At 46.7% G+C, this 24,280-nt stretch overlaps 1 pseudogene; it reads left to right on the top strand.

Annotated features, from left to right (window-relative positions):
- LOC138774676 (unconventional myosin-VIIa-like) overlaps window positions 1-22,844 on the top strand; it is a 56,600-nt pseudogene extending 33,756 nt beyond the window's left edge.
- The last annotated feature ends 1,436 nt before the right edge of the window (window positions 22,845-24,280 follow it).

Below are 24,280 nucleotides of genomic sequence, written 5' to 3' on the forward strand. Positions count from 1 at the left end.
TGTCCAACCATCCTGTGATTGTGAAGGCCGCCTTCTGAAAACACTGAGCAGAAGTAACTATTCAAATAGTCAGCGACCGCCTTATCTCCATCAATAAACGTATTCTCCCCTATTTATATATTTATATATCATAGTACAATACAATATATAATAATATAATACAACATAACACAATACATCATCATATATCATAGTACAACACAATATATAATAATATAATACAACATAACACAATACTGTACATCATCATATATCATAGTACAACACAATATGTAATAATATAATACAACATAACACAATACATCATCATATATCATAGTACAACACAATATATAATAATATAATACAACATAACACAATACTGTACATCATCATATATCATAGTACAATACAATATGTAATAATATAATACAACATAACACAATAATCATCATATATCATAGAACAACACAATATACAATAAAACAACATAACACAATACATCATCATCATATTTCAAATCTCAACCCAATATAACAACACAGTATATAATAATATAATACAACATAAAATAACAATGCACTACAACACAATACAATATAAAGTAATAGTATAATGGTATATACCTTACATCCAGGCACATTGTATCATTTGACTAGAGGAGGGGATGACAATCTTCATAGGAAACTCTATACCTGTATGTCCTAGAGAGAGTGAAAGTCCCTATACACCCGGCTGTCCTCTGTGCTGCTGTTATTTCCTGTTTCCCTTCTCCGGATCCTTATATCATCGCTGTGATACAATAATAATCTGTTGTTACCACCTCTCAGGACAGGACTTTGGCTGTAAAGGATTCCTCCTACATGGCGCTGCCAGGCTTTCCTTCCCTTGGGGCAAATCTACTGCCCCAGCCCTGTATCTAAATAGACTGTGCTTCCTACAATCCTGGCAGTGCAGGGGTTACTCCAGTGTTGTAGATTGGTATGTTTATCCTCTCTGCCCATCCAGCAATGATCCTCACTATCCAGGCAGTGCAGTTTGCCCTCTCTGCCTCTTCTCACAGTGTTTTCTATGATCCTGGCAGTGCAGTTTACTTCTGTTTTGTAGATTGGCATGTTTGCCCTCTCTTCCCCCTCCAGCAGATTTTTCTATGATCCTGGCATTGCATGGGTTACTCCAGTGTTGTAGATTGGTATGTTTGCCCTCTCTCCCCCTCTAGCAGTGCTCTCTGTGATCCTGGCAGTGCAGGGATTACTCCAGTGTTGTAGATTGGCATGTTTGCCCCCCTCTTCCCCCTCCAGCAGTGCGCTCTGTGATCCTGGCAGTGCAGGGATTACTCCAGTGTTGTAGATTGGTATGTTTGCCCTCTCTCCCCCTCCAGCAGTGTTCCCTGTGATCCTGGCAGTGCAGGGGTTACTCCAGTGTTGTAGATTGGTATGTTTGCCCCCCTCTTCCCCTTCCAGCAGTGCTCTCTGTGATCCTGGCAGTGCAGGGATTTCTCCAGTGTTGTAGATTGGCATGTTTGCCCTCTCTCCTCCTCCAGCAGTGTTTTCTGTGATCCTGGCAGTGCAGGGGTTACTCCAGTGTTGTAGATTGGTATGTTTGCCCCCTCTTCCCCCTCCAGCAGTGTTCCCTGTAATCCTGGCAGTGCAGGGGTTACTCCAGTGTTGTAGATTGGTATGTTTGCCCCCTCTTCCCCCTCCAGCAGTGTTCTCTGTGATCCTGGCAGTGCAGGGGTTACTCCAGTGTTGTAGATTGGTATGTTTGCCCTCTCTCCCCCTCCAGCAGTGTTCCCTGTGATCCTGGCAGTGCAGGGGTTACTCCAGTGTTACCTCTGCCCCCTCCATGGAGTTTTCCTCTGGTGACACTGGAGAGAGGAAGAGGTTCTTATCATCTCTTCATTTCCTGGCACAGATTTGTTTGCTTCTAACTCCAATGTATTTTTTGTGCAGGGGGCTGAGACCAGGAAACGCTCGCCCACCCTGAGCAGTCAGTTCAAGCGCTCGCTGGAGCTGCTGATGAGAACGCTGAGCGTGTGTCAGCCCTTCTTCGTCCGCTGCATCAAGCCCAATGAATATAAGAAGCCTATGGTAAGTTTATATGGTAATACTTTATATAATGTGTATTGTACATGTCGCTGTGTCACCACCTGCATTAACTACAGTGGCCCTAAGCCATACAGTCACACTAGAATGGAAAGGGTTACCTGGGGGGAAGAGTCGGTGCTGATGGACTACAGATCACAGCATGCCGTACCGACCAAGCAGCAAGGAGGATCCACATGGAGTCTATAAGTTTTACCCTAGATTGGCTGTTCCCTTCCCGCAGTGATGACATGTGACTGACGGATGAGCAGTGTAGCCTGGGACGTACCAATATGGTATACGGAAGGGGAGGAGTTATCTATGCCAAAACATTGACAACTATTGTGCCTCATGGTGGTAACAACATAGTGACATGCTGGAACTTGGGGTACAGGATAGTGACACTTGGGGTAAAGGATAGTGACACTTGGGGTACAAGAGAATGACACTTGGGGTACAAGAGAATGACACATGGGGTGCAGGATAGTGACACTTGGGGTACAGGATAGTGACACTTGGGGTACAGGATAGTGACACTTGGGGTACAGGATAGTGACACTTGGGGTGCAGGATAGTGACACATGGGGTACAGGATAGTGACACTTGGGGTACAGGATAATGACACTTGGGGTACAGGATAATGACACTTGGGGTACAGGATAGTGACACTTGGGGTGCAGGATAGTGACACATAGGGTACAGGATAGTGACACTTGGGGTGCAGGATAGTGACACTTGGGGTACAGGATAGTGACACTTGGGGTGCAGGATAGTGACACTTGGGGTGCAGGATAAGGGCACTTGGGGTACAGAATACTGACATTTGGGGTACAGGATAGTGATACTTGGGGTACAGGATAGTGACACACTGACACTTGGGGTACAGGATAATGACATGCTCACACTTGGGGTACAGGATAATGACACTTGGGGTGCAGGATAGTGACACTTGGGGTACAGGATAGTGACACTTGGGGTGCAGGATAGTGACACTTGGGGTACAGGATAGTGACACTTGGGGTACAGGATAGTGACACTTGGGGTACAGGATAATGACACTTGGGGTGCAGGATAGTGACACAGGACAGCTGGTCTTCCTATAATGGCAGCCATATTGTTTCCATCCTCTGTTCCCCGATCACTGATCTCCTTCTTTCGGCAGCTGTTTGATAGAGAGCTCTGCATCCGTCAGCTGAGATATTCAGGAATGATGGAGACCATCCGGATCCGCAGAGCTGGGTATCCCATACGTTACACCTTTGTGGAGTTTGTGGACCGATACCGGGTGTTGATGCCGGGGGTGAAGCCCGCCTATAAACAGGTAGAGGAGATCTCCATGTGTGTCACATACAATATCAGGGAATAGAACCTCACTTCCAGGATATGGTCCACACTGTATTTGTTGTCCCTGTGTCTGCCATGGAGGAGAGCTCTTGTGTATCAGCAAACACGTCCTATTTCTGCTTTTAGAGCAGGACAGAATTATACTTTCATTAATCTGTTTCTTTTTATTACCCGATAGAACCTGAATAGCCTTTGCAGCAGCGGACTGACACTATGGGGCCTACTTATCAATGTGTAGCCCAGAGTTTTACCTCTTTCTTAGTACACGACAGGTGTAAGTCCCAGGGGGGCTCGTGAGGCGGGGAGAAGGCACGGCCTCTTCCTGCACCTAATTTATCATGGTATAAATCAGTATGCCGGTATTAATAAATCTCCCCCTTTATATCAGTAGAATTTAGGGAAGGTTTATCAAGACCGGTGTACTCGTACTTTTCCCTGGTAAAGAATCTGGGACATGCTGATATTAGACTATAGATAGAAGAAATCCCATCATCCCCCATCTCAGACTTCAAACTTGGCAGCTGGTGATATTACACTGACATCACCCAAACATCAACTTTGCCAAATCAATCATACTACACCTTATTTTATAGCAGGCAGCATCTGCGTTCTGCAGGAAAAAACATTGATTGCATAAGACCATGATCCCTAACTACACCCATACACCCAGCAACTATACACCCATACATTCAGCAACTATACACCCATACACCCAGCAACTATACACCTATACATCCAGCAACTATACACCCATATACCCAGCAACTATACACCTATAAACCCATCAACCATACACCCATATACCCAGTAACCATACACCCATATACCCAGCAACCATACACCCATATACCCAGCAACTATACACCCATATACCCAACAACCATACACCCATATACCCAGCAACTATACACCCTTATACCCAGCAACCATACACCCATATACCCAGCAACTATACACCCAGCAACCATACACCCACATACCCAGCAACCATACACCCATATACCCAGCAACTATACACCCATACACCCAGCAACTATACACCCATATACCCAGCAACTATACACCCAGCAACCATACACCCATATACCCAGCAACTATACACCCATACACCCAGCAACCATACACCCAGCAACTATACACCCACATACCCAGCAACCATACACCCATATACCCAGCAACTATACACCCAGCAACTATACACCCATACACCCAGCAACTATACACCCATACACCCAGCAACCATACACCCATATACCCAGCAACCATACACCCATACACCCAGCAACTATACACTTATACACCCAGCAACCATACACTCATGTACCCAGAAACCATACACCCATATACCCAGCAACTATACAGCCATGTACCCAGCAACCATACACTCATGTACCCAGCAACCATACACCCAGCAACCATACACCCATACACCCAGCAACCATACACCCATACACCCAGCAACTATACACCCAGCAACCATACACCCATACACCCAGCAACTATACACTTATACACCCAGCAACCATACACTCATACACCCAGCAACTATACACCCAGCAACTATACACCCAGCAACCATACACTCATATACCCAGCAACTATACACCCATATACCCAGCAACCATACACCCATATACCCAGCAACTATATACACCCATATACCCAGCAACCATATACATCCATATACCCAGCAACCATAGACCCATACACCCAGCAACCATACACCCAGCAACTATACACCCATATACCCAGCAACCATATACCCAGCAACCATACACCCAGCAACCATACACCCATACACCCAGCAACCATACACCCATATACCCAGCAACCATATACACCCATATACCCAGCAACCATATACATCCATATACCCAGCAACCATACACCCATACACCCAGCAACTATACACCCATATACCCAGCAACCATACACCCATATACCCAGCAACCATACACCCAAATACCAAGCAACCATACACTCAGCAACCATACACCCATATACCAAGCAACCATACACCCATATACCCAGCAACCATATACTCATATAACCAACAACTATTCACCCAGCAACTATACACCCAGCAACTATACACCCATATACCCAGCAACTATACACCCATACACCCAGCAACCATACACCCATACACCCAGCAACCATACACCCACATACCCAGCAACCATACACCCATACACCCAGCAACTATACACCCAGCAACCATACACCCACATACCCAGCAACCATACACCCATACACCCAGCAACTGTACACCCACACACCCAGATACCGTACACCATACACCCAGCAACCATATACCCAGCAACTATACACCCATATACCCAGCAACCATATACCCAGCAACCATACACCCAGCAACCATATACCCAGCAACTATACACCCACATACCCAGCAACCATACACCCATACACCCAGCAACTGTACACCCACACACCCAGATACCGTACACCATACACCCAGCAACCATATACCCAGCAACTATACACCCATATACCCAGCAACCATATACCCAGCAACCATACACCCAGCAACCATACACCCATACACCCAGCAACCATACACCCATACACCCAGCAACCATACACCCAGCAACCATATACCCAGCAACTATACACCCATACACCCAGCAACCATACACCCAGCAACCATATACCCAGCAACTATACACCCATACACCCAGCAACTATACACCCAGCAACCATACACCCATACACCCAGCAACCATACACCCATACACCCAGAAAGATTCTGATTCCAAATCCAAAAATCTAAATTAATAAAAAGTGACAATTTTAATTATAAAAAAGTGACTTTATAAATGTGATTGTTTCCTAGGGGGACCTGCGGGGGACATGTCAGCGCATAGCGGAGTGTGTACTGGGCAGGGACGGTGACTGGCAGATAGGAAAGACTAAGATCTTCTTAAAGGTATCAATCACCATGAGCGTCATGCCGCCACAAAGCATACCATAGGGAAGAGGTAGCAAATTAAATATATATGAGACACTATGGGGAGATTTATCAAACATGGAGTAAAGTGAAACTGGCTTAGTTGCCCCTAGCAACCAATCAGATTCCACCTTACATTCCTTACAGACTCTTTGGAAAATGAAAGGTGGAATCTGATTGGTTGCTAGGGGCAACTGAGCCAGTTTCACTTTATACCATGTTTGATAACTCGTCGCTTAGAGCCACGTCTGGTGCCAAATGTAACATGCATAATTACACTGGGCAATGGGTCCCGTCTTGTGTCAGACGTAAAATAGAGAAGAAGCATTGGATCCAGTATAAGGTCTAAAACTGAGCCTCATGTCTGTCACCATCTGCACCATCTTACTTGTCTGATGCCACTATATTATGGAGAACCAAGTCTGGGGTCAGGTGTCAAATGGAGACGTAAACGTGGCACCTGGGCAGTAGTCACCATCTATAACATGGAGAACTCTGTCTGGTGCAGCTATAACATGCAGAGTCACATCTGGTGGATCGAGGTCTATGGTGGGACACCACGTCTGGCACCATCTTTAACATTGGTGACATAGAGATCTGAGACTGGTACGACCAAGACATGTATAGAGCAAGGTATACAATGGAGAAGTAGATCTGGCATCAGGTTATGGTTGGGACAGTGGTAGAGATCTGTTCCTGGCACCCTGACAGACGCTCTCCATCAATCTGACATAATTACGGAAGAGGACTTTAAGTTTTCTTACAAAGTCCTTGTCACTTTCCCGTTCTCCAGCTCTCCGGCCCCTGCACAATCCATTGAGAACTTTTTATGACATCCTATCCTCTATAGAATCTCCTCTAATGTCTTTATCGGGACTCGGCAGCCGTCAGTCCTGGAAATGTTTGCAGGAAATGGAGGTTTCCCCAGCAGGAAATGGAGAGAACAGCTGGATGGACAATCCCTCGCATGAACATGTGCAGAACCTATGAGGAGCGGCCGGGCTGGGTCTCACTCCAAGAGCTGAGCACGTGTCCCTGTAGAGGAATGTTCTGTAGTTACACATGGAGGATTCCTACATCAGTCATATAGATACAGAGGGATGAGAGCCATCAACAAGTAGTCGAGGGGTGCCAGTATTTCTACATAGACATGGTACAGAGACTCCACTTTTGTACTGCAGTGTAATGGCACACGGCCTTCTCCATTACCCCCTACCTGCCCTGGGTCGCACAGCACTGTGGTCATCTCCCTTCGTCTCAGCCTGCTTCTCTGCTGGCAGCTTCTCTTGTCCTGGAAGATTGAGCTCCCTCTAGTGGCAGGCATGCGCCGGTCCATCTTTATTTATAGGCTCAGCCCACAGGCTCTGGAGTCTTCTGGCATGTTCTCCTGGCAGTATATATAGTCTCCACTTCCTCACCTCCTTACTTGTTGTTGTTTGTAAGTCAGCAACCACGACTGTGCTCCCCGGCTATCTGCCTCTTCCTGGAGATCTTCTAGCTATCTGGATCTTCATTCATTCCTAGTTCCAACTCAGCTCCAGCTAAGTCCTACAACAGAGGAAGAGCACCAAGTCCCGGACTCCAGCACTCCTCCAGTTCTTCAGTCGGTGGTCACAAGGTCCTTCTCTGAGGGTAGCGACCTGGGAGTTTCCGGCAGCAAAGTCCCACCAGCCTTGTGGAGGGTGCTGGTGAGAACAAGTAGCTTCTTAGACTCTGCTCCTCGGGGAAGGAACGCCAACACTCCTCAGTGATCCAAGGGATCTACCTCCTCGTGCTTGGACCATCCATTACATGCAGACATAGGCATGGCAACTTTTTCACTAGTCTAGGGCCCCACGTACTACAAACACTATGGGTAGAGGTGTCAGTATTTTGCCATTGGTCACAGATGAGTACTTTTGTATGGGGTCGGGGATGAAGTCAATAGACATTGGTCAATGATGGTCAAATTTGTTGGGTTAGGTTCACATCTGTGTGGGAGGCTTGGTTCAGTGCCACAGATTTGGCAGCAACAAATAGAACCAGCTAGTGAGCTGCACAATGGACACCAACAGAGCCCGATAGACCTCGTAGATGTTAATGGAATCTCTCGAATATTCCCGTCATGTGGTGGTCAATTTGTTGGACAAGAAATGCCGCATAGTGCGAAGTTTATAGTTTTTTGCCCCATTCTATAAATAGATTAAATAATGGAGGTCCCGAAGAAAGTCTTACAGCTTTTCTCTGTGGGCCACATGTATCATCCGGCGAACGGATGATTTTCGGCGGAAAGTGCCGATTTGCGTATTTTTTTATACGCAAATGGCCGATCTGCGAATAAAATATTCGCAAATCGGCACTTTCCGCAGAGTACGCCGGGGGGAGGAAAGTGGGCGTGTAGTGGGCGGAACAGAGGGCGCGGACTCAGAGTCCGCCTCTACATAAATCCCCGTAGCGCTGGAGCTGCGGGGTCATTTATAAGTCCGGCGTAAAAAACGCCGTACCTAATAAATGCCCCCAGTGTGTCCGGAGGGGGATACTAGGTTATGATTCCCACATCAGTGTTGGGCTGAGAGGGGGTCAATATATCGCCATCATTATTGGGCCAGAATTTCTCCAGTCTAACAAGAATTGGTGGCATCTTCATTATAAAGATGGTCCCATACTTTTTAGAGAAATGTTGACTGAAGCCACCAATCATCCATGTATATAGAAGCCTAATGATTCTTGGAGGGGAGAGGTATCAAATGATCAGAATGTTTTTTTATTGATCCTATAGAGCTTATGTTTGGGTTTGGGGGGGGATTATTATTTTTCCATCTTTCAGTGTTCCAGATGTTGACATGACTTTTTTGTTTTGTGCCCCAGGACCACCATGATATGTTACTAGAAATCGAAAGAGACAAAGCCATCACCGACAAGGTTATCCTCATCCAGAAGGTTGTGAGGGGCTTTAAGGACAGGTGAGCAAGGCGGAGCCTGACGCCCTGGAGCCCCCAATGCAGAGTTGGTAACAGGGCCCCCAATGCTGTGTGCCCTTTATAATCCTAGGGTCTTCTAATACAGCAGAGGGGCCTTGGGGTCCACGTAAACCTCCTCAGATTCAGTATGAACCATCAAGCACATTAATTCCCTGGACTGACTATGTGTATTTACATCCCCAGGTCCAATTTTGTAAAAGTCAGAAGATCAGTTCTACTAATCCAGAGGTATTGGAGAGGATACAACTGCAGAAGGAATTACACCGTGGTAAGGTTACCGGGAACGGCACATGAGGATTATATCACTAAATAACAGAAAAATTCCTCTAATTCTATAAATCAGCAAATCACTTGTTATTGATATGAATTAGTAAATTACATTTTTATTTTATAGGTCAATAGTTTAAATTAAAATTGTGAAAATCAGCTATTTAAATTTATTTATTTTTTTTATAAATCAGTAATTTCAGCTTTAGTTTGATATGTTGGTAAAGTCAATTTATATTTTTATAATTATTATATTATATTTATCTATTACCTGTTCTGTACGTATATATTTAAAAAAGTGCTGTGGAATCTGTTGGCGCTATACAAATATTATTATTATTATTATTATTATTATTATTATTAATTTTGAATTTTAGAAATCAGTAAATTTTACTTTACATTTTTCAATTTTTTTTTTAAATCAGTTATTTTAATCTTAACTTTATTACTTGGTCATTTCAGTTTTGAATTTAAGGCATAGTTCACAAAAATGTTTTTCTTTTAAATCAACTGTTGTCAGAAAGTGAACAACCCCTTTAAGTTGTAGGAACGGATGAGCTGAGGATGAGTAATGCCACAATCCTTTAGTCTCGACTATTTTTTTGTTTCCCAGATGAAGATCGGCTTCCTGAGGCTTCAGGCCCTGTACCGCTCCAGGAGACTCCACCAGCAGTACCATATTGTTCGCAAGCGAATTAGCAATTTCCAGGCACGATGCCGAGGATATCTGGTCCGAAGGCTTTCCGACACCGACTGTGGGCGGTCTACACCATCCAAGCCTATTCCAGAGGGATGATCGCCCGAAGACTCTACAAGCGCCTTAAGGAGAGGTATGAGGGTGTCAGTACTGGAGTGGCCCTGTTGGGTTTCAATGATTTCTGGGGATCGGAAGTAGAACCCCATGTGATCAGTTGATCACTAGGGGACCACTATATTCCTTTTGAAATAAAATTGCTCTCTTCCCCTCCTTAGTATCACCGGCGTCTGGAGGCGGAGAAGCTCCGTCTTGCGGAAGAAGAACGTCTTAAGAAAGAGATGAGCGCCAAGAAGGCCAAGCAGGAAGCTGAGAAGAAACACCAGGTAAGGAGTCACACCATTCACTCCAGCTGGGGTAACTCTCAGCCATCTTGTACCGATTCAGGCTTAATGGGCCTTTACGTTCTCCACCTCTAGGAGCGTCTGGCCCAGCTGGCCCGTGAAGATGCCGAGAGAGAGGTGAGGGAGAAGGAGGAGGCTCGGAGGAAGAAGGAGCTGCTGGATAAGATGGAAAAGGCCAGGAATGAACCAGTCAATGACTCCGACATGGTGGACAAAATGTTCGGCTTTCTGGGAACGACAACATCGCTGCCGGGGCAGGAGGGGCAGGCGCCAACTGGTTTCGAGGTACAGTCCGTTGTTTCTGCCTCCTTTGCATATGTTTTGATCAGCTTTCATCATCATTTGGGAAGCTGATTTACCTAATATAGTCTCACATTGTAAAAATACCAAATATACAATAAAAGTTCTCAATTCTCAAGAAGATAAAGGTGCAAATTTAAGAAAACGTAACAAAAATGCAGAAATAAACAGTGTAATTCTACACGTCTCCTCTGGGGGTGCTGTAGAGAAATTGCACACTTGCTGCTGGTTTTCACCATCAATCTTTAGATCGATTTTGTTACTTAAGATTTCCATAGAAAATTTTCGATAGAAATGTGTCGGGTTTGCTTAGTTTTCATCAGTAATTTCCCATATTTGTTCCCAATCTCCCAGGATCTAGAACGAGTCCAAGGGGAAATGCAGGAGGAGGATTTAGATCAGGCTCTGCCGCTCCCAGAAGAGGAAGAAGAAGATCTCTCGGAGTATAAGTTTGCTAAGTTTGCGGCCACTTACTTCCAAGGGACCACCACTAATACCTACATCCGAAGACCCCTAAAGCAGCCCCTGCTCTACCACGAAGATGAAGGAGATCAACTGGTATGTGATAGTCCCTGCTGTATCCTCCCAATACACAGAATTGTGTCACTAGGCCCTGACATGTATACCTGCTGGTCAGAGAAACGTATGGACTCCAGGGAAATCTGAGACACAGTGGTATCCAGTGCAGACAATGCTCTGTGAGCTCTACAGCCTGAACCCCAGACTGATACATTGTACATAGCTAGTCCTGCTCTCAGCTGTATCCAGTGTAGACAATGCTCTGTGAGCTCTACAGCCTGGACCCCAGACTGATACATTGTACATAGTCCTGCTCTCAGCTGTATCCAGTGTAGACAATGCTCTGTGAGCTCCAGACTGATACATTGTACATAGCTAGTCCTTCTCCCAGCTGTATCCAGTGTAGACAATGCTCTGTGAGCTCCAGACTGATACATTGTACATAGCTACTCCAGCTCCCAGCTGTATCCAGTGTAGACAATGCTCTGTGAGCTTGGCCCAGTGTATCACTGTTGCCATGGTCACCAGTATAATGTGTGTGTTCCTTTCTCAGGCCGCTCTCGCTGTTTGGATCACGATTCTACGATTTATGGGCGACCTTCCGGAGCCAAAGTATCACACGGCCATGAGCGATGGGAGCGAGAAGATTCCGGTTATGACAAAGATCTATGAAACCCTGGGGAAGAAGACGTATAAGAGAGAACTGCAGGCTCTGCAGGGGGAGGGGGAGGTGAGACCCCCGGCTGGAGACCCCTGACATAGACCATGATAAGCAGCGCTATATTGTATGTCTAGGCCTAATAATAAGATGACATAGATAGATGTCCTATATATAGATAAGATGGGATCAGGCCAATCACAACAAGTGATGGTCAGAGCTCAGCTTCCTCCACTCCCTGTAACCTGTGCAATAAGCTCAGACAATATGGCTGCCCCATAGTAATGTACAAAGTAATCATTGCTTTTTGGGGAGTTTTTTTTATAGCGTTCACCTCACAGGATAAATAACATTATATTTATATAGATCCAGGAAATTAAAACCACCACTGATCCCTAAAATGAGTCAGGAGAAGCGCCGGCTAAGCGCTTCTCTCTCTCCGTCTCTCTCCTTGCTGCAGATTCTCTAGGACACTCATGGGCTTGTTTTATAGGGAGAGAAGTGCATAGCTGAGCTCTTCTCCAGGGGTTCAGCACCCAGACTCGACTGACCAAAACTGACGTCTGACGTCTCTCTTTTAAAGGGACAGTAACGCATTAACATTTCAGAGGTCCTCCTTTTTCTTTTAAATCAACTGTTTTCAGAAAGTTATATAGATTTGTAATTTACTTCTATTTAAAAATATCCAGTCTTCCAGTACTTATCAGCTGCTGTGTGTCGTGCAGTAAGTGGTGTATTCTCTCCAGTCTGACACAGCGCTCTCTGCTGCCACCTCAGTCCATGTCAGGAACTGTCCAGAGCAGCAGCAAATCCCCATAGAAAACCTCTCCTGCTCTGGACAGTTCCTGACATGGACAAAGGTGGCAGCAGAAAGCACTGTGTCCGACTGGAAAGAATACACCACTTCCTGCAGGACATACAGCAGCTGATAAGTATGGAAAGGGTTGAGACTTTCAAACAGAAGTAAATGACAAATGTACATAACTTTCTGAAACCAGTTGATTTGAAAGAAAAGATTTTCATTGGAGTACCCCTTTAATAGATACTGTAGATTTCTTAAAGGGGTTTTCTAAGACTATAAAAAGTACTGGAAGACTGCAGTAAAGTAAATTACAAGTCGATTTGAAAAAAAAAAGGAGTACCCCTTTTTTTCACCGGAGTACCCCTTTAAGGGTCCTAATATTAGTTCTTGGTATCCTTTCTCTTCCATATAGAGCGCTCACATCGATGGCCTGAAGAAGAACAGCGTGCGCCACAAGCTGGTGTCCCTGACGCTGAAGAAGAAGTCCAAGTTAACCGAGGAGGTGCGATATCCCTATATCAGTGCAATCATATAGAGCTGTGACTATAGTGTAGAGCAGGGAAGGTGAAGCTCTGGCCCTCCCGCTGTTGCTAAACTACAACACCCATCATGCCTGGACAGCCTTGGGCTGTCCAGGCATGATGGGAATAGTAGCTTTGCCACAGCTGAAGGGCCTAAGGTTCCCTATCCCTTGCCTATTGAAGTCACAGACTCGGTAGACACCATGGGGGAGATTTATCAAACATGGTATAAAGTGAAACTGGCTCAGTTGCCCCTAGCAACCAATCAGATTCCACCTTTCATTCCTCACAGACTCTTTGGAAAATGAAAGGTGGAATCTGATTGGTTGCTAGGGGCAACGGAGCCAGTTTCATTTTACACCATGTTTGATTAATCTCCCCCATCATGGCTGCCTCTAGTTACTATACAGACTCCAGCATAGTAGCCAACATTTGAAATTTTTTTCTAGGGACACTTTAGCGTTAAAAAGAGGTGTGGTCGCGGCGGGGTGTGGCCTGTCATGGGTGTGGGTTCAAAATTTTCCAGCTAGAATTTACAGTTAGAACAACACAAAAGGAGCATTACACACCCCAGTGTCAGGTCCTCAGTATATTACACACCACAGTGTCAGGTCCCCAGTATATTACACACCCCAGTGTCAGGTCCTCAGTATATTACACACCCCAGTGTCAGGTCCCCAGTATATTACACACCCCACTCAGAGCAGGCTGAGACTCAGAGATAGCATTCTACTGACTGACTGTGCACACTTGTAGTTTGTACCCATATGATGCAGCTGCACCCCATATCATCATACTACTACCCCCTTCATCCTCCTGCCCCTCCATCATCATACTACTACCCCCTTCATCCTCCTGCCCCTCCATCATCATACTACTACCCCCTTCATCCTCCTGCCCCTCCATCATCATACTACTACCCCCTTCATCCTCCTGCCCCTCCATCATCATACTACTACCTCCTTCATCCTCTCCTGGCCCCTCCATCATCATACTACTACCCCCCCTTCATCCTCCTGCCCCTCCATCATCATACTACTACCCCCTTCATCCTCCTGCCCCTCCATCATCATACTACTACCTCCTTCATCCTCCTGCCCCTCCATCATCATACTATTACCCCCTTTATCCTCCTGCCCTTTCATCATCATAGTACCACCCCTCTAGTTCTCCTTCCCCCTCCATCATCATACTAACACCCCTAAACCATCTCCTCCTCCTCCTGCCCCTCCATCATATTACTACCCCTTCATCATCCTCCTGCTCCTCCATCATCATACTATTACCCACTTTATCCTCCTGCCCTTCTATCATCATACTACTACCCCTCTCATCCTCCTGCTGTTCCATCATCATAGTACTACCACTCTCATCCTCCTGCCCCTCCATCATCATACTACTACCCCTTCTTCCTCCTGCCCTTCCATTATCATAGTACTACCCCTCTAATCCTCCTTCCCCCTCCATCATCATACTACTACCTCTCTCATCCTCCTGCATCATATTACTACCCCTCTCATCCTCCTGCAGTTCCATCATCATACTACTACCTCTCTCATCCTCCTGCCCTTCCATCATCATAGTACTACCCAGGGGCGTAGCTAATGTCTCTTGGGCCCTGGTGCAAGAGGTCAACTTGGGCCCCCCCCCCCCTTTCTCGATGCTATTGGTAGATATATATCTCAAGACTGATATTACCAATAATACCAGTATACAGGAAATATTATCACCGTACATATTACCGCCATACTGTTACTAAACAAATCCTGTTTACTGAGACCCATATTACCAGTACACAAGGGGAAATATTACTGCCACACCACAACCATCACCACCATATTGTTACTGACCAAACCCAGTATACTAAATCCAATAAAACACAGTACCAGATAACAACAAATAATACCACCACATACTGACTAACACCACTGCTGCTACTGACTAATACCACCACATACTGACTAACACCACTGCTGCTACTGACTAATACCACCACATACTGACTAACACCACCACTGCTACTGAATATAATCCTCTGTACATAGACCAATATCACCTCATCCAGTCATATAGAGGTGGCCCCAGCTCCACACAGGCTCTATACACCATATACATTACAGTGCAGTTATATCAAGTGACTCACAGGGGACGTCTTCTCTGATCGGAGTTCTTCCCTTTTCATCTTCTTCTCCATCTGCCCTGGGCCATTATGAGAACGTCTGAGCCACGAATCCACAGAATCTGCCAGACAGACATATTAGTCTCCTCACACTGACACCATCCTCATCTCTAAACACACTGCACATCTGTATTGGCCCCTTTACACCCTCATTTAGTAGCTAGCCCTGACACTATGTGATCCCCTTATAGTACATATCTTATAGATGGCCCCCCAATGTTTCCCCCTTATAGATGCCCCCCCATGTTATCCCCCATATAGATGCCCCCAATGTTATCCCCCATATAGATGGCCCCCCATTTTATCCCCCTTACAGATGCCCCCCATGTTGTCCCCTCCTCCTGCCCCTTCATCACCATACTACTACCCCTTTCATCCTCCTGCCCTCCATCATCATACCACTACACCCTTCATCATCCTCTTGTTCCTTCATCATACCACTACACCCCCCATCATCCTCTTGTTCCATCATCATCATACCACTACACCCCTCATCATCCTCTTGTTCCATCATCATCATACCACTACACCCCCATCATCTTTTGTTTCATCATCATACCACTACACCCCCATCATCCTCTTGTTCCATCATCATCATACCACTACACCCCCCACCATCCTCTTGTTCCATCATCATCATACCACTACACCCCCATCATCCTCTTGTTTCATCATCATACCACTACACCCCCCATCATCCTCTTGTTTCATCATCATACCACTACAACCCCCCATCATCCTCTTGTTCCATCATCATCATACCACTACATCCCCATCATCCTCTTGTTCCATCATCATACCACTACACCCCCCATCATCCTCTTGTTCCATCATCATCATACCACTACACCCCATCATCCTCTTGTTCATCATCATACCACTACACCCTCCATCATCCTCTTGTTTCATCATCATACCACTACACCCCCCCATCATCCTCTTGTTCCATGATCATACCACTACACCCCATCATCATACCACTACACACCCTCATCATCCTCTTGTTCCATGATCCATACAACTACACCCCCCATCATCTTCTTGTTCATCATCATACCACTACACCCCCATCATCCTCTTGTTCCATCATTGCCATACCACTATACCCCCCATCATCCTCTTGTTCCACCACCATACCACTACACCCCCCATTCATCCTCTTGTTCCACCACCATACCACTACCAGCCCCCATCATGCCTCTTGTCCTCCACCATACCACTACAGCCCCCATCATCCTCTGTTACACCACCATACCAACTACACCCCCCATCATGTCCGGTAAAACAAAAAATCTTTACTCACCTGAATGGTTTCCTCTAGTCTTCTAGTCACGGCGCGCTGGCGGGCTTCTCGCGGCGGGGGCGGGGCTTCCCGCGGAGGGGGCGGAGCTTCGCGGGACCTGTCTTTTTGCCTACCTGATGCTCTCAGCCCCGCACGTCAGCCGGCCCCGTCCCAGCCTGCCTCTTGTGATCGCAGGCACAAAACATTGCTTGCGGTCACAAGAGGGAGTGGGAGGGGAGCAGTGCAGTGGCAAGGGGGGGCCTCGAGGGCCCCACCCTTGGTAGCGGCCCGGTCGCGGCGGCGAACCGCCGCGACCGTGGTAGCTACGCCACTGCAAGCAGCTTCGGGGACACAGCAAGGTGGCATGGGGGGCCCAGCCGGGCCCCCCTGGCTGGCGGGCCGGGTCGCAACTGCGACCGTTGCGACCCCTGTAGCTACGCCACTGGTACTACCTCTCTCATCCTCCTGCCCTTCCATCATCATAGTACTACCCCTCTCATCCTCCTGTCCCTCCATCATCATACTTCTAACCCCTTCATCCTCCTGCCCTTTCATCATCATACCAGTACCCCCTTCAGCATCCTCTTGTCCCTTCATCGTATTTAAAACAAAAAAAAAGCTATACTTACCACCCAGTATGGTTCCCTCTAGTCCCCCAGTGACTCCTCTCTTGCTTCTGCATGAATGACATCACTCACGCTGGAAGGGGGGGCGGGCTTACCGCGGCAGGGGATGGAGCTTCCCGGAACATACCCGGGACATGGTTTTGCCAAGGCTGTCTCCTCAGAATTTTGACAGTTCCGGCAAAACCGGACTGTTGGCAACTATATGCTCCAATATTCCTTCCTGAGACCCTGCCAGCTGTCACTACATAGGGGGCGCTATAGGTACTGAATCCCCCCTAGAGGTGACACGGATGTAGATCTGTCAGTAAGCCTCTCCTATTTCCTTCTCTCCTATGGAACAGAGTCACCAAGAGACTCCATGACGGAGAGTCCACGCGCAGGGTAACAGCATGCTGGAGGACCGGCCCACTCCAACTGGAGAAGCTGCACTTCATCATCGGGAACGGCATCCTGCGGCCTGTCGCTACGGTCAAATCATTGGACACAGAGTTTGGTATATTAGCTGTGACCCCCCATAGGTAGAGGTGATGGGGTCACAGCCCCTCCCCACAATGGGCTGCTTACTGTACCATATCCCTGCCAGAATAAGGATGGGCAGCAGCTGTTGGGTGTGGGACTATAGTATCACTGTCAATGGAGCCGCATGAATAAGTGATGGACATGGAAGCCTCTACCTGCAGCTGACAGACACTCCCGCCTCCCGCTCACCTCCGTCGTGTCTTATACTACATTCACACCTGGTGCCCCCTGCTGGTTCAGTGTCTGCATATCATGTGGTGCATGTGGGGGGGCTATACCTGATAGTTTATTATAGGTTGATAATAAGAAGAAAACTGCATCTACCACAATGCAATGAAGCAGAACCTGCTTTGTAAATTGTTAAAGGGGTACTCCGGCGAAAATCGTTTTCTTTCAAATCAAATGGTTTCCAAAAGTTCTATAGATTTGTATTTTACTTCTATTTAAAAATCTCCAGTCTTTCCGTACTTATCAGCTGCTGTATGTCCTGCAGGAAGTGGTGTATTCTTTCCAGTCGGACGGACACAGTGCTCTCTGCTGCCACCTCTGTCCAGAGCAGAAGCAAATCCCCATAGAAAACCTCTCCTGCTCTGGACAGTTCCTGACATTGACAGAGGTGGCGGCAGAGAGCACTGTGTCAGACTGGAGAGACTACACCACTTCCTGCAGGACATACAGCAGCTGATAAGTACTGGAAGACTGGATTGTTTTTTTAAAAAATAGAAGTAAATTACAAATCTATATAACTTTCTGACACCTGTTAATTTGAAAGAAAAATATTTTCGCCGGAGTACCCCTTTAAATGAGGAAAAAGCAGAAGTATGAGCACAGCTCTGGAGTGTAACCATATGAACAATTGGTAATAAAAAACATAATTGAAAATGAGGGATTCTGGGAAGGGTCCATAATCACATGTACAATATAATCAATATACATTGTTTTATTGATCACCTCCCTGGGACCCCACACACATAGTGTTCTTATTTCTTATTCTACAGGGATGAAATCTATTGCCAAATCTCCAAGCAGCTTACCCAGAACACGTCCAAGAGCAGCCATGCCCGCGGCTGGATCCTCATGTCGCTGTGTGTGGGATGCTTTGCCCCCTCTGAGAAGTTTGTAAAGGTCAGTAAGCTTTCCCTGCAGCGCCACCACAGGAGAAATCAGGCATTACACAGGGTCCATCCTGTCCCATGGTTAGATGTGTAAATACAGGACAGGTCCTCCTGATCTCTGCTATTAAAGAGAAATGACATCAGAAAATGACTTTATATAATATATATTTTTAAAGGAGACCTGTCACACCCCCACCGATCCCCCCCCCCCCGCGCCGGGTTGACAGGCCCCTGACCCCCAGTTTACAGCCCACTATACTCAAAGATCCCGCGGGTCCCGCTTCCTGAGCCGGCAGGGCACGGGAGATATCACTCCCGAAGCACGGCGCGCGCGCTCATAGGAGAGTCCGACGCTCATAGAGAATGAATGGGGAGTCCGAGGCTCCGTCATTCTCTAATGGGCACGGACTCTCCTGTGAGCGCACCGCGCCGGGCGTCGGGCGCTAATATCTCCGTGAACCTGACCGGATCAGGAAGCGGGGACCCGGCGGGCTCAGGTGAGTATAGGGGGCTGTAACGGGTGGGTTGGGAGCCTGTCATCCTGCACTGGGGGTGACAGGTCCTCTTTAAGAATTTTTGGTGACTTTTCTCTAATTTTCAATTTTCTATCTATATTATAAAATAATCCTGAGATCGTGCAGTTTTCCTTCTCACCACTGGGACTAGGTGGATTATTACACGGGCCGAGCAGGGCCCGTATAATACCTGTAAATGAGCGTCGATCGCTGATCGTTGCTCGTTTACTGGGCCTATTACACGGCCCGATTAATCGTTTGACAAGAGCTTCAAGGACATCGGTTACGATGTCCTTGCAGACCTTGCTAAACTGGCATACATTACCCATCCACGTTCCAGGGCTGCTCCTGCCGTCCGCTTCTCACAGGGTCCCGTGCGCGCTCTAGCTTCACAGCGTCCTGTCAGCTGGTAGGCCGCTCAGCCAATCACAGGCCGGGACCGCTGTGGCCTGTGATTGGCTGAGCGGCCACTGCTGACAGGCCGCTGTGAAGCTAGAGCGCGCACGGGACACCGGGAGAAGTGGCGGCAAGGAGCAGCCCGGACGTGGATGGGTAATGTATATTGTTAGTCGCCGGCCACGCACCGCTATTACACGTAGCGGTGCGCGGTCGGCGCCCAACAAAAATAGGGTCTAACCTATATCAACGATCAGCCGATGATCGTTATCATCGGCTGATCGTTGCATTTATTACATGGAGCGATAATAAAAGAACAAGTTTTAGTATCTGAGTCTAATCAGTGAAAGAAATCTAGGTGATATATTTCCTTTAGGTGATATATTTCCGTAGAGAAAGCCCATATACAATGACCCCCCATGGTGCTATATGGCTGTATAACATTACACTGGATAATACATGTCTTCTGTGTCTTCCTTCCAGTATCTGAGAAACTTTATAAATGGCGGCCCCCCCGGATACGCCCCATACTGTGAGGAGCGGCTGATGAGGACGTTCGACCAATGGCACCAGACGCAGCCCCCCAGCTGGCTGGAGGCTTCAGGTGGGCCTCAAACACATAGCTGGGTTCGTTTTTTCCTGTGCTTTACTGAAGTGTTCTTTATACTAACACTGATACCATGGGCCATAGTGATAGAGAGGAGTGTATAATGTTAACAGTCCATAGCGAGGGGCAGGGAACCTTGGCTCTCCAGCTAAAGCCTGGGGGGGACTTGGAGTTGTAGTTTTCAAGGTTCCCTACCACTGGTCTGTAGGAACATTCCAGAAGACCAGTGTCCCCTGTATGCTCTTTCTTCTGTGTTCACTGCCCGACCCATCTTATCCAAGCTTACCATAATAGATGGGGACCCAGTGATCTAGGGGGGTCAGGGATCCCGTATCTCATACGGTTATTGGGTGGTCACGTGACAGTGACGTTTCCCTTTTTACCGGACAGGCCACTAAAATCCAAGAAGCCGATTCATGGCTTCCTGTGACCCTTCATGGACTGAACCTAAGACTCTTCTCACAGAACTCGTCCACCACGGAAAGGAGCTCTTGCAACTCGCTGGCCGACAAAGTCAACCTGAGGACAGATTTGGCTTTCTCCCTGTACATCGCTCTGTTTGACAAGGTACCTGAATAACATAAGCATAAAATGACTAAATAATACTCCATATGGTGGCAGAATATCTGTGCTATATATAGTGCTATATTGTGCTTGTGTAGCTGTAGATACCGTAGCCCATATAATGCTATCATACAATCCCTAAGAACTAGTACCGTGCATTGCCAGCTGGTAGTACCATAAAATGACCAAATAATACCGCCATATGGTGCAAGAATATCTGTGCTATATACCTCTGATGTAATATCATATGATACAGTGTGCACTTATATCATATAATGCCTGAATGCCAACAGTATCCTATAAAGACCAAATAATACTGCCATATAGTGCAGTGTTATATAACTGAACCATATCCTTCCCATATAGTGCCAAATAACAGTACCATCTAACCATGTATGCTACAATAGGTATGTAATAGTGCCTCAGCATGAGTATATAGCCTATAGCGTCAGTAGGTTTGTATACTTCTGCAGCTGTGAGTTCCATAGAGCAACATACAGGACCATTTACAGTAGTATTCATTGCGCTTCCTTCTGTGTCCACCAGGTGTCCTCGCTGGGCAGCGGGAATGACCATGTGATGGACGCCGTATCTCAGTGTGAGCAGTACGCCAAGGAGCAGGGGGCGCAGGAGAGGAACGCCCCCTGGAGGCTCTTCTTCAGGAAAGAAATATTCACCCCATGGCACAACCCCACAAGAGGACAACGTGGCCACCAACCTGATTTACCAGCAGATTGTTTAGGGGGTGAAGTTCGGGGAGTATCGGTGTGACAAGGTGAGGGCTGCTGCTCCTGTGCTGGAGTATATGTAATGAATTCATGCCCCTGTGCCTATGATAACACTTCTTGTCCTGTGCTTTAATAATACATCATTAATTCATGCCCTGTCCCTATGATAACACTACTGGCCCTGTGCTATGGTATGATAATACATTTTTGCCCTTGCCTATGATACACTTCTGGTCCTGTGCTATAGTATACATAATGAATTGTTTGGCCTGTCCCTATGATAACACTACTTGTCCTATGCTATGGTATACATAATGAATTGTTGGCCTGTCCCTATGATAACACTACTTGTATAATATGTTCTTGTCCTGTGCCTATAATTTTACTACTTGTCCTGTGCTGTTATACATAAGGAATTCATGCCCTGTTCCTATGATAACAATTCCAGTCCTGTGCTATGGTATGCAAAATGAATTCATGTCCTCTGCCTATGATAACACTACTGGTCTTGTGCTATGGTATACATAATGAATTCATGCCCTGTCCCAATGATAACATTACTGGTCCTGTGCTATGGTATACTTAATGAATTCATGCCCTGTCCCTATGATAACACTTCTTGTCCTGTGCTATCTGCCCCAGGAGGAAGATCTGGCAGAGTTGGCATCTCAGCAGTACTACGTAGACTATGGCTCGGAGCTAATAATGGAGAGACTATTAAATCTAATCCCGTCCTACATCCCGGACCGAGAGATCACACCGTCCAAAAACGTGGAGAAGTGGGCCCAGTACATCATTGCTGCACATAAAAAGGTATGGGCGCCCCCTGCTGAAGGGTTTACTTAAAGGATAATCCTAGCTCCTATAGGGTCTAATACAACAGTGTCAACTGTCCTCCCTGCTGAGATCCCAGCGATCAGCTGTAATCACTGCTGCCCAGTTACCCTGCAGCGCCACCACAGGCGAAATGAAGTATTACACTGTGTCTATTAAAGGAGAACTCCAGTGAAAAAAGTTTTCCTTCAAATCAACTGATGTCATAAAGTGCCATAAATTAGTAGTTTGCTTCTATCGAAAAATCTCCTGTCTTCCAGTACTTATCACCTGCTGTATGTCCTACAGGAAGTGATGTATTTTTTCCAGTCTGGAGAGCAGGAGAGGTTTTCTATGGGGATTTGCTGCAGCTCTGCACAGTTCCTGACATGGACAGAGGTGGTGGCAGAGAGCACTGTGTCAGACTGGAAAGAATACATCACTTCCTGCAGGACATACAGCAGCTGATAAGTACAGGAAGGCTGGAGATTTTTTTAAAAAGGAGTAAATTACAAATCTCTGGCACTTTCTGACACCAGTTGACCTGAAAGATTTTTTTTTTTGCAAAAGTTCCCCTTTAATGGGATATGAGGGTACTGATCAGAGCCCCCCCCCCCCCCCCATGCCAATCAACTAGGTTTTCTAAACTGGACAGCCCCTTTAAGAGTGTGTGGCATCCCACATAGACAGATTGATGTCCTTCGCCCCTGCAGGGTATATACGCCCAGAGGAATCGGACGTACAGAAGGTGAAGGAGAACGTGGTGGACTTTGCGCGGTTCAAGTGGCCTTTGCTGTTTTCCCGATTCTACAGGCCTTTAAGTTCTCAGGTAGAGTACCTCAGATCTGCATGATGCGGGGGGGGGGGGGGGGAGACCCTGGATATATGGAAGGATAGCTGGGGGCAGGGGCTGGCTGGCAAATTTTAGCCTGGGGGGCAAGCACACAGCACTGGCCCCTGAGTAGCAGGCTAGCGGCCCATCCTTTAAGGACTAATCTGGCTCTTACCTACTATTAACCCTCCCCAAATCAGTGTGGGGAAAGTAGATGCCACACATGCCACGAATTATAGTATTGGGGCCAGTGCTCCCAGCAGCCATGAACCGCCCTGTGATTGGCTGTGAAGACCAGCCCCAATACAACCATCAGCGCTTAAGGTCCAGTACCAAATCTCTGCAGTATCAGCTGTTAGAGGATTTTGTTCGTAGTGCTACAACTCCCAGCAATATCCTGAGGGCTTCAGGCTGTCAGTAAATGCTGAGAGTTGTAGTGTCTGCAGCTGGTATATTGGAGGATCCTAGGTGTATTGTATACTGAGGCTTGTGGGAGATCCGTATACATAGATTTCTGTAGGGGCTCATTGTGTGGGAGTGACCCCGAACAGCACTAATAGGGGATAGAAACAAATATATAACATGACCCTTTTTATCACATACT

The sequence above is a fragment of the Dendropsophus ebraccatus genome, unplaced genomic scaffold, assembly GCF_027789765.1.
Source record: "Dendropsophus ebraccatus isolate aDenEbr1 unplaced genomic scaffold, aDenEbr1.pat pat_scaffold_1022_ctg1, whole genome shotgun sequence".
NCBI classification, from domain to species: Eukaryota; Metazoa; Chordata; class Amphibia; order Anura; family Hylidae; genus Dendropsophus; species Dendropsophus ebraccatus.